This window comes from Patella vulgata, chromosome 6 (genome assembly GCF_932274485.2).
Source record: "Patella vulgata chromosome 6, xgPatVulg1.2, whole genome shotgun sequence".
NCBI classification, from domain to species: Eukaryota; Metazoa; Mollusca; class Gastropoda; family Patellidae; genus Patella; species Patella vulgata.
This window is the reverse complement of record NC_065884.2, coordinates 47,590,746-47,600,988: the sequence shown is the minus strand read 5'-3', so window position 1 is coordinate 47,600,988 and position 10,243 is coordinate 47,590,746. Positions and strand designations below refer to the sequence as shown.

Here is a 10,243-nt window from a genome sequence, read left to right as displayed (position 1 = left end):
CCGTTCATCACAACGACTGAAAACTACAACTCGATTTTGATTGGCTGGGGCGGGATAATGACCTGGATGTCAATTCTAAAAATAGATATTGCGCTCGATGGCGCTATTTTCAACTTGATATTTTCTCTGTTAGTTTCCACATAGAAATATATACTGAAGTATATATTTCTATGGTTTCCAAAAGATAAGTAGGCAATAAATGAAATGAAATGAAATGGAGTTTAACGTCCTACTCCTAACCCGGGCTAATGAAGACGGGCATACGCCATACAGTGTGCTATGAGCGAAATTTTGCCCGGACAGCGGTACTACGGCCTACTCTTATATCGAATTCCAACTGCCAAGGGATCTTTTACGTGCACGCCAATGTCCCATCCGAACAACTAGACAGCCCCTCCGTCCTGCATCATTGACAAGGGAGAACCACGCCGGAAAAACTGGATGAACTTTCTCGGCCAATGCAGGGATCGAACACCCGACCTCCAGGCTAGCGAGCTAGCGTCTTACCCACTTAGCCACGTGATCCCCCACACAATAAACGTATAAGAGAAGGACAACATCCAGACAATAACACAGTGCAGGGAGGTAGAATTTATATTCCCAGCAGGCCATACCTAGCTAATACTAATAAATAGTAAATTAAGTAGTAACTGATAACTACAGTAGTAGTGACTAGTATAACTCAGTAAGTTTTCGACATTGAAAACACGAATTATTTGTCAAGTAAAATCAACATTACAAATTACATTGATTGATCATAATGTGACCTTACCGTGAAAAGATAAGCTTCTGATATCCAACAGGCGCAAGACAAAATAAGCCTTTTACCATTGGTACAGACCAGGGGCGGATCCAGAAGGGGGGGGGGGGGGTCGCTGGCCTGCTCAGCTACATAATTTTTTTTGTAAATTAGTACTTTTTATGAGAAAAGTTTCTCGGCCGTGTGCTTTATCCTTTATCGTCAGATGTGGGACAGGATGGGCACTCAAAGCACGGAGATAATGATATAGACATTATGTGATATCACAATTAATGCTTTGCATCCATGAAATTGAATGACAAAGTCGTTGTAGCCTATTAATTCATAATAAAAATTGACATCAAACGAGGTGTTGAATTTCTCTGTTTAAAAAGCTCAATGTGTATTTATATACGCCAAAATGACCATAGAGACCATGCGGGGGGGGGGGGGATACATTGTCTCAGGAACCTGGCAAACCCCCTCCTGCAAAAATTTCTGGATCCGCCCCTGTACACGAATCGATTCGTGTACCATTTGCGTTTCAATAGTTTCATCGCCAAGGGTCAGGGACTCGAAGAACGATGGCTAGCGTATTCCACGGCCTAAATCTATTTGTTAAGGCCAGCTCAATTTTCGTCAAGGTCGCTGAGATCTAAATAAGGTTAGGGCACGTTCGTGATTAATGGCGAGATTGTAGGTTAGGGTTAGGTAGGCCTAAGCATCGTGGTTAGGTTCAGGGTTAGGGCTGGGACTTGGGATTAGCGCTAGCCCTGTTTACATCTCGTGATCTTTCACCAAACTTGAAGTTGGCCTTATCAAATACTAGATCTAACCCTTGTGGAATATGTCTACCCTCGTTCTTCGAGCCCCTTGTTACAAATGGCGTTCTGCCCATTAAAACCAGATTTCTATAGACGTTTTTAGATGACATTTTCATAGTCTGGACGTACACACTAGACGAATTTTGGACTTATTTCAACACTCTGAACATGCATCATGCATCTGTCAAATTAACTGCAAATTAAGTCACAGCATAGATTTCCTTGACACATACCGTTTTTAAAAGTAGCAAAACCGAAAACACAGGCCAATTGGAAACTAAAGTATTTTTCAAAGAAACCGACACAGATCAATTATTGTTCAAAATCTTCTTTCACCCAAAACATACGTTCTCTGTCATCATAAAATCTCAGAAGATTCTCCGTTTTCATAGGAAATGCACTCAGAAGACCGACTTAGAGTCAGCATTACGCTAGTATTTAGCAAACTAACTCCGACGTATAAAAGACAACACTCTAGCTGAAATTGCCGGCAAAGAAACAAAAAATATGCAATCAGCAATTTAAACCCAAAGAGGCCACCCAAGATGTCAAATATGCAAAATCATACACATATCCGACCATTTCCATAACAAAATATCTGACACACAATTCCCTATATTAGACCAACTTCCATGCAGTAGTTCAAACATAATTTATCTAATTTCATGTAGACAATAATTAGCTACAAAATTGTATCCGCGTGCTGTCTTTTGTGCGAGTAAAATTAGGTTCCGTTGCAAATTTTCAACACATATGATTACAGTTTGCATGGAAATAAGTAATTATGTTACAGATAGTGAAGGAAGAGTGGAACACTGAATATCTTACCGAACAGTTTTTCTGTATTTTCGAGTGGAATGAAATCACGTGATTCTGGTTCGGCGGTCATTTTAAAATGAACAGAAATTTTGCAAAGCAGTTGGGTTATTATATGTTAAGCTATATACAGTACAGTTTGGGGTCAGTGTAATTGGAAATTAAGGGAGTTATCGGTCAGTAACATTTTTGTAGTCAAATGACTACTAAACTTGCTCAAAGGAAGGCCTTAGACAAACCGGTCTCAATTCACTTCAACCAACCAAATCATGACATTTCCGATCTCATTGTCACACCAATAGAAAAGACTTTGAAACTATATATACAGAAGAAATTAAAACGTTTAGGCTAACAAGAGAAAAATTATGGATTGACAAATTGAAAACAGCCCCCGTAGGTTTGAATATTTTGTAGTTCCATTTAGCGCAACAGCAGCAAGTGCATCCAAAATAATCAGAAAACACTATAGGGGGGCCTACTGATCTCCCAAAAAATGACCTGAAAATCTTCACAAATATTCTAAAAATAAAAATCTGAACATCCTAGTGCACAGTAAATTACACTAAATAATACCAGTCCTCGCCCTAACCCAAACCCCAGTCCTAACCCTTAGTAAATAAAATTAACTAGTTATAAGAATCCCAAGCCCTAACGCCGGGATACTGGAAAAACTCATTTTTAGAAAATCCGATCAGTAGGAAACACACTTAATGTGGCTCTCACCCGAGAGCCTCAAATTTATTCTTTAAACATACATTATGCAAGAGCTAAATCTGCCTAATGCAGGTATTTCTTTATATAGGCCTGAAATGTTATCTAAATTATTAATTAGACATTAATTAACTTATCCAGACCATAATCAACCCTCGATGGCATCGCTAGCCTGCGATATTTACTGGATTAGAACCCGGACTGATGCTTCTGATTAAAGGAGCTAAATCGCTAACATTTGGGACCTAGAAATTGACAAAAGTGGATCGCAACGCATATAATACTGTAATATGAATGTATATAAACTGATTTACATTCAATGGTTTCCGTTTTTACTCCAATTTCAAATCAGTTATGTTCGGCGAAATAAGCCAGCAGTCTCAAGCGAGTGCAAATTTCTAGCGTCTGGTTATTCCAGTCTACATATGCCGTTTGATTTGGTGCAATGTGTCTAGCCTCGTCCCTCGAGTCTCTTGATACAACTGGGGCTGAAGCGCATTACCAATGGTAAAATGTTTATTTTGTCTTAAATATTGGATATCAAAAGCCCATCTTTTTCCGGTAAGATCACAACATAAATGTTGATTTAATTTGACAAATAAATCATGTTTTCAATGTTGAAGATTTTGGATGATAATGAGTTAGAGACTTAGCTCCTTTAAATCAAAAACTGGATAATTGAGACTTTAGTAATGATGATCGAAGCTAAGCTCAAAATTTAATCGCTAAATACTCGGTTCAGGGTGGATCAATTTGACTGAAATTTTCAGCAAATCCCCATTGCATTATCTAGTTTTTATACGCCCACATTTAAATGTGGTCGTATATTGTCGTCGCCCCCGTCGGTCCGGCGTCCACAATTGCTTGTGGACGCTCTAGAGGCTAAAGTTAATATCCGATTGACTTTAAATTTATACACAGTGTTTAAGGTCTTGAGACGAAGAAGCCTATTGATTTTCAGCGATTTCTGATTATTACTACCAGAGTTATGGCCCTTGATCACTTCAAAAAAATCTTGTGGACGCTCTAGAGGCCAAAGTTAATATCCGATTGATCTTAAATTTATACACAGTGTTTAAGGTCATGAGACGAAGAATCCTATTGATTTTCAGCGATTTCCGATAATTACTGCTAGAGTTATGGCCCTGGATCACTTTGAAAAATCTTGTGGACGCTCTAGAGGCTAAAGTTAATATCCGATTGAGTTTAAATTCATACACAGTGTTTAAGGTCATGAGACGAAGACGCCTGTTGATTTTTACTGCCAGAGTTATGGCCCTTGATCACTTTGAAAAATCTTGTGGACGCTATAGAGGCCAAAGTTAATATCCGATTGACTTTAAATTTATAAACAGTGTTTAAGGTCATGAGACGAATAAGCCTATTGATTTTCAGCGATTTCCGATAATTACTGCCAGAGTTATGGCCCTTGATCACTTTGAAAAATCTTGTGGACACTCTAGAGGTCAAAGTTAATATCCGATTGACTTTAATTTTTTTACACAGTGTTTACGGTCATGAGACGAAGAAGCCTTTTGATTTTCAGCGATTTGCGATAATTACTGCCAGAGTTATGGCCCTTGATCACTTTGAAAAATCTTGTGGACGCTCTAGAGGCCAAAGTTAATATCCGATTGACTTTAAATTTATAATCAGATTTTAGTGTATTATAAATATTTCATTACCGAAAATTAAAAATATGCGACAACTCTTGTTGACTGCCCGGACGATTTAGCTGCTGTGGGCGTATGTTTCGTTGTCTGGCAACCTATCTTTAACTATTATAGTGAGAACTACCAGCTCTTTATCAACTCTCCCATAATGTATCTTTAATAAAACTTGGAAATATTACGAACCAAATTTGCATCATCCTAGGACAGTGCCTATGTGGAGACTTAACATATCTCCGTCAAATTCTTAAACCTAACCCTAACCCTGGACCTAGCCCCAATGACAAACATTGGGCTGGCCTTAACACATAGATTTAGCTATGGTGTCATATATATATATCTACGTCATTGGTGTCACCGTTTGGAACGAGGCTAAATCTATTTGTTAAGCCCAGCTCAATTTTTGTCAAGGTCGCTGAGATGTAAATAAGGTTAGGGCGCGTGAATGTTGGCGAGATTGTAGGTTAGGGTTAGGGTAAGCATTGGGCTAGGTTCAGGGTTAGGGTTGGGGTTAGCGCTAACCCTGTTTACATCTCGTGATCTATGACGAAAAATTGAGCTGGCCTTACCATGTAGCACTAACCTTGACGTCATATTCTTATCTGGAGGGCATGCGCGATAAATATTATCGGTGTAGATTGGAATAACCAGACGTTATTGCCACTCGATTGAGACTTCTGGCATATTTCGCCGATCATAACTGATTAGAAATTACAGTAAAAACAGAAACGATTGAATGTAAATCAGTTTATATCATGTACATTCATATAATATTATATGCGTTGCGACCGGTTGTGTCAATTTCTAGGTCCCAAATAATACCGATTTACAATTTAGCTCCTTTAAGCTTTAAGACTTAAAAACTAAGGGCTTAAAAATCAGTCCCTACAAAGATTACGAGGTAATATAGTTTATATACGGGGAGGGGAGGGGAGGGGAGGGGCGGGCGATGATGCAGCATAGAACCTGTCACGGGCATATTAAAAATAAAAAAATATTTTACAAATTGTTGATGTAATAAATATGTATATTTGCTCTTATGAATTATGAACTTATCCGTAAGGAAGACATTTTTAAATTATGTATAGATTCACCAATGAATTTTTCGCTTTTTTGTATTGTGAATTTTTAATAAATAATATTTATTTAAAATCTGTGGTCTTCCAACATAAATTGATTGGTCCGAGTGATCTATTAGGTTGATCTGAGTGGTCTTTTAGGTTGGTCCGAGTGGTCTCCGTTTTGGTCCGATGTCTTTGGTCCGACCGTTCTGGATACCCTAATTTACAAACAAGCCTTGTTTTGGGTTGTTTTTTTCTTGGTGACGCACCTGAAATTTAATGTTCAGTTATAATTGCTTACAAATTATAGCCGAAAAATACAATATTTAGCGTGTGCAAATGAAAGGCACATATTAAAATGGAATATTGCCTTTGGTAGGTCACCGCCCATTTTTTACCATTTCGTTCCGCTTTGAGTAACCCAATCTGTAATTTTACAAATATTTATGCGCAGTCAGTTTGCGCAAAGGATTCACAATGGTCGGCAAATTGAATGTTGACGTTATTTGTCGATCTAATAACACAGAAGAAAATCGTTTTATTCTCAGCGTTAGCGGTTGAACACAAGCCTCAAAATGTTTCTTTGATTCCATATCCTTTCAGTTCGTAAGTTTACTTTATCTTCGTAAAAGTGACATCTCTAATTTGAGAGTGAACTTCGTCAACTGACAACTCAAACTGTCATCAAATTTTATTAATTTAAAAAATCTGTCACTGATTCTGAATGAACAATCAAGTCACACTCGCTTGTGTTTGAAGTGAAATGGAATTTACAATCCTACTTTTCTGCTCCAACCGGGTTAATGAAGACTAACATACGCTTAGTAAAAGTTACTATACTTGTAACGTTGAACTGTGTGTTTAACGTTATGTAGTGATTTCGTAACTTGACAGGTTTTCAACGTTCGGAGCAGGTTTGGCTCTCCCAAACTGAACCACATTGATGGGTTGCCTAAACTCGACTACCTATATGGATCGCCCAAACTCTTGTATAATCTTGGAGTGCACGTGCTGTTTGCCTATATAAGAGGGTTGATTAGCTGAAGTGAGGTGTGTTTTACTGGAGATTAGAAATGGTCGCCTGTCTGGCAGACCAGTGGATTTTATGGATATCACGGTCGCTTATTTAGCAGACCGGGTGATTTTATATACTAGTATTTTATAGTGTTCTGATGGAGTTGTCGAATGGTAGATCTAAATAGCCCTTATATAACCTTCCTTGATTTGGCAAATCACTTCATTGGCGCTGCGAGCTTAAAATTTTAAAAGCGGGGGAAGGATAGGTTATTTATGATTAGGGATTATAATTTTGGGCTCCATAAGTATTTGTGTCACGTGAGCAGGTAATGTGGTTATTTGAGGCTGTAAGGACCTGGTTTTACCTTTTTTGTATTACTTGACGTAAGCCACTCTTCAAATAATACAATACAGGGTGTAGCTGGGAATTAATATAAGGATGGTTCTAATTTTATTATTGGGAATTTTGTATATTTTTAAGTTTTAAAGCGACACTTTCACGTCAAGTATAGAAAGATAGTGTTCGAAATAAACAGTAAAATTGGTTTAAAACCAGATTTGGGTCAACATTTTGAATGTGTACTTCCAATACCATATATTTTAGTGAGGTGTCAATGGGCATTCGTCAGTGGCATAAGAGTGGTCCTTATCCTAAGTTACTATTTGAAAATACGCATTTAAGCTTGAAATAACCTCGCACCAACTGCTCTTGCAACCTTTCGAAATTTTCGCCTGTAAGATATACTATTCAAAAAAAGTAGGGGATATTTGATTTTTAAGTGTTATTAAAGTCACCTAATGAAACTGACGAAGAAACAAATGACAAAATGAAATGAAGTTCACATTCATCGATTTATTCCAAATGATCGTTAGACTAAGTAAGGCACAGACTGACCATTATAAGGGTAAAATGATACCCGGGGTCAAACAGCAAAGTTACCGCAGCATCACAACCAAGTCAGTAACGGGTAACTCCTCCTCTGTTTGCCAAACAAGCATTGATCCGACGTGGCATACTCCTAATGAGACGTCTAAGGTCATTTTGGTCCAGATTGTCCCATTCCTGTTGCAACGCAGCAGCAAGTTCTTGGACATTGGCAGGACGTTGTTGACGTTGACGTAACCTCTGTCCAAGCATGTCCCAGACATGCTCGATGGGGGAGAGGTCGGGACTTAGTGCTGGCCAAGGTAATGTGGTGATGTTCTGTTGTTGGAGGTAACCTGTAACGATCCTGGCCCTGTGACATCTTGCATTGTCATCCTGGAAAATGAAACGACGGCCATGACGTCGTGGGAACGGCACAACATGGACTGCCAAGATGTTGTCCTGGTAGTACTGGCCTGTAACACGCCCTGCAACAACATGTAAAGCCGTTCTTCCAGCAACAGTGATGCCTCCCCACACCATAACAGAACCACCCCCAAATCGATCATGTCTGATGACGTTAACGTCTTGGAAGCGCTCGTTTCGACGACGCCACACCCTCCTACGTCTGTCCAAAAAATCAACAGTGAACCTTGACTCATCTGAAAACATCACATTGCTCCAGCGTCGATTATCCCAGTGTTGACGATCCCTACACCAACGACGTCTTGTCTGAATGTGATGATCTCTCAAACAAGGGATCACGCGAGGACGTCGGGCGCGAAGGTGACCCCTATGCAGTCGATTCCGAATCGTCTGGCCACTCACTCTCACACCAGTGTCTGTTTGAAGACGAGCGCTGATCTGATTTGCTGTGATGACACGATTTCTCAAGGCCAAGGTACGGATAAATCGATCCTGGGCTTGAGTTGTCGCCCTTGGTCGACCTGAGCGTGGTCTGTCCTGTACCGATTGTGTATCACGGTATCTGGACCATAGCCTGCTTATGACAGACTGAGAAACATTCATCGTCCGCGCCACAACCGCCTGTGTTGTGCCGATCTGTAGCATGCCAAGGGCACGTAACCTTTCATTTTGGGTAAGCCGACGCATATCAAAATTTGTTTTCTGGTCACTAAAACAATTAAACTGATGTTTCCACCCTGGAATTCAATGCCACAATGACTGTAACATTCAAAGTCAGAGTCGTGCAAATCTTGGGTTGGACCCCCATGATGATCCCAAGCATCACCTGCATTCCATGCGGTAGCTATTGGTGCGTTTGGGCGTCACATGTAACTGGAAATGTTTCTTCTGTTAGGTTCTATAGTGACTTTTTTCGTAGTCATTTGCATATTTTAGTATTATGCCCCCAAAATCAAATATCCCCTACTTTTTTTGAATAGTATATTTGGGCTAGATTGTTTGAGCGCATTTCTTACTCTTAGATAATGGTTCTGATTTGGGGGAAAATATATAGTATAATTTTTGTCTACTTCTCGCTTCGCTGTGGGGACCGCTGAATCGATCCACGTACTAAATAGTATTGGGATTTGGTCACTGGATTCGTGAAGAAGAATTCGGTGATTTCGTTTTTAATGGTGTTCTAGTAGTTTAGACATTGCGTTCTACTGCCAGACACTGGAGAAATAGGCATTATGGCCTTTTTCACTTGATTCGTGAGGACGAATTCGGTGATTTTGATTTTAATGGTGTTCTAGTAGTTTAGAAATTGCGTTCTACTGTCGGACACTGGGATATAGGCATTGTGGCCTTTTCACTTGATTCGTGAGGAAGAATTCGGTGATTTCGTTTTTAATAGTGGGCTAATGGGCTGTACAGGATCGATGAATCGATTCACCACAGTGGGTTAATTCATTCCGTAGTTTGAGAAATAGACTTTGGCGTATAGGTTTCATGATTTCTGTTTAGCATTTCGGGCAAATCAATCATTTGAGACATTAAGGGCACACGTCACATTTCCAGAGTCCATTGTTGTTTGGTTTATAATAGAGGGTGTCAAATTGTGTCTTGTTTGTTTCATGACATTGGCTGCCGCTGCATCCAGTGTCCGAACCCTGTCCTACTACACTCGGAATAGTCTTTTTAAACAACTGATTGTATTAGATTAATCAAATAGGTAGGGACTTAGATTGTTTCTATTTTATAGTTGAAAATAATAGCCCCGTCCTGGGGTGACGCTGTTTCATTAAATAGGGACGAATCTTTATGCCGAGTCAAACGGTTAGTTGGTAGTCAGTCAAATGATATCCAATTGTTAGATGGTTCCAGTCAAATGGCATTCAGTCCGATAATATTGTCGTCAGACGGTACTTTAGATTGTATGCAAAGGATGGTATCTACTTGTCAGGCGGTGTTCTATTAGACCGAACATTTCTTGTTTCGAACCTGTCTTGTCTAGGTCTAAAATAGGGAATAAGATTATGGGCGTAGTTTTGCCCAGTGAGGAGATGATATTTTTTTGATAAAACATTTTAAAAGATATGTAAAGGTTGATAGCGTCTGGTGTCCGAATCATC

At 39.4% G+C, this 10,243-nt stretch overlaps 1 protein-coding gene across 1 annotated transcript in view; it reads left to right on the top strand.

The window, feature by feature from the left end:
* Positions 1-6,284: 6,284 nt before the first annotated feature.
* Positions 6,285-10,243, top strand: part of LOC126825603 (cytospin-A) — a 43,548-nt gene continuing 39,589 nt past the window's right edge. Inside the window, exon 1 of the mRNA XM_050555281.1 lies at positions 6,285-6,427. The gene's annotated coding sequence lies outside the window, so the exon portion shown is untranslated. The remainder of the gene's footprint in view (positions 6,428-10,243) is intronic.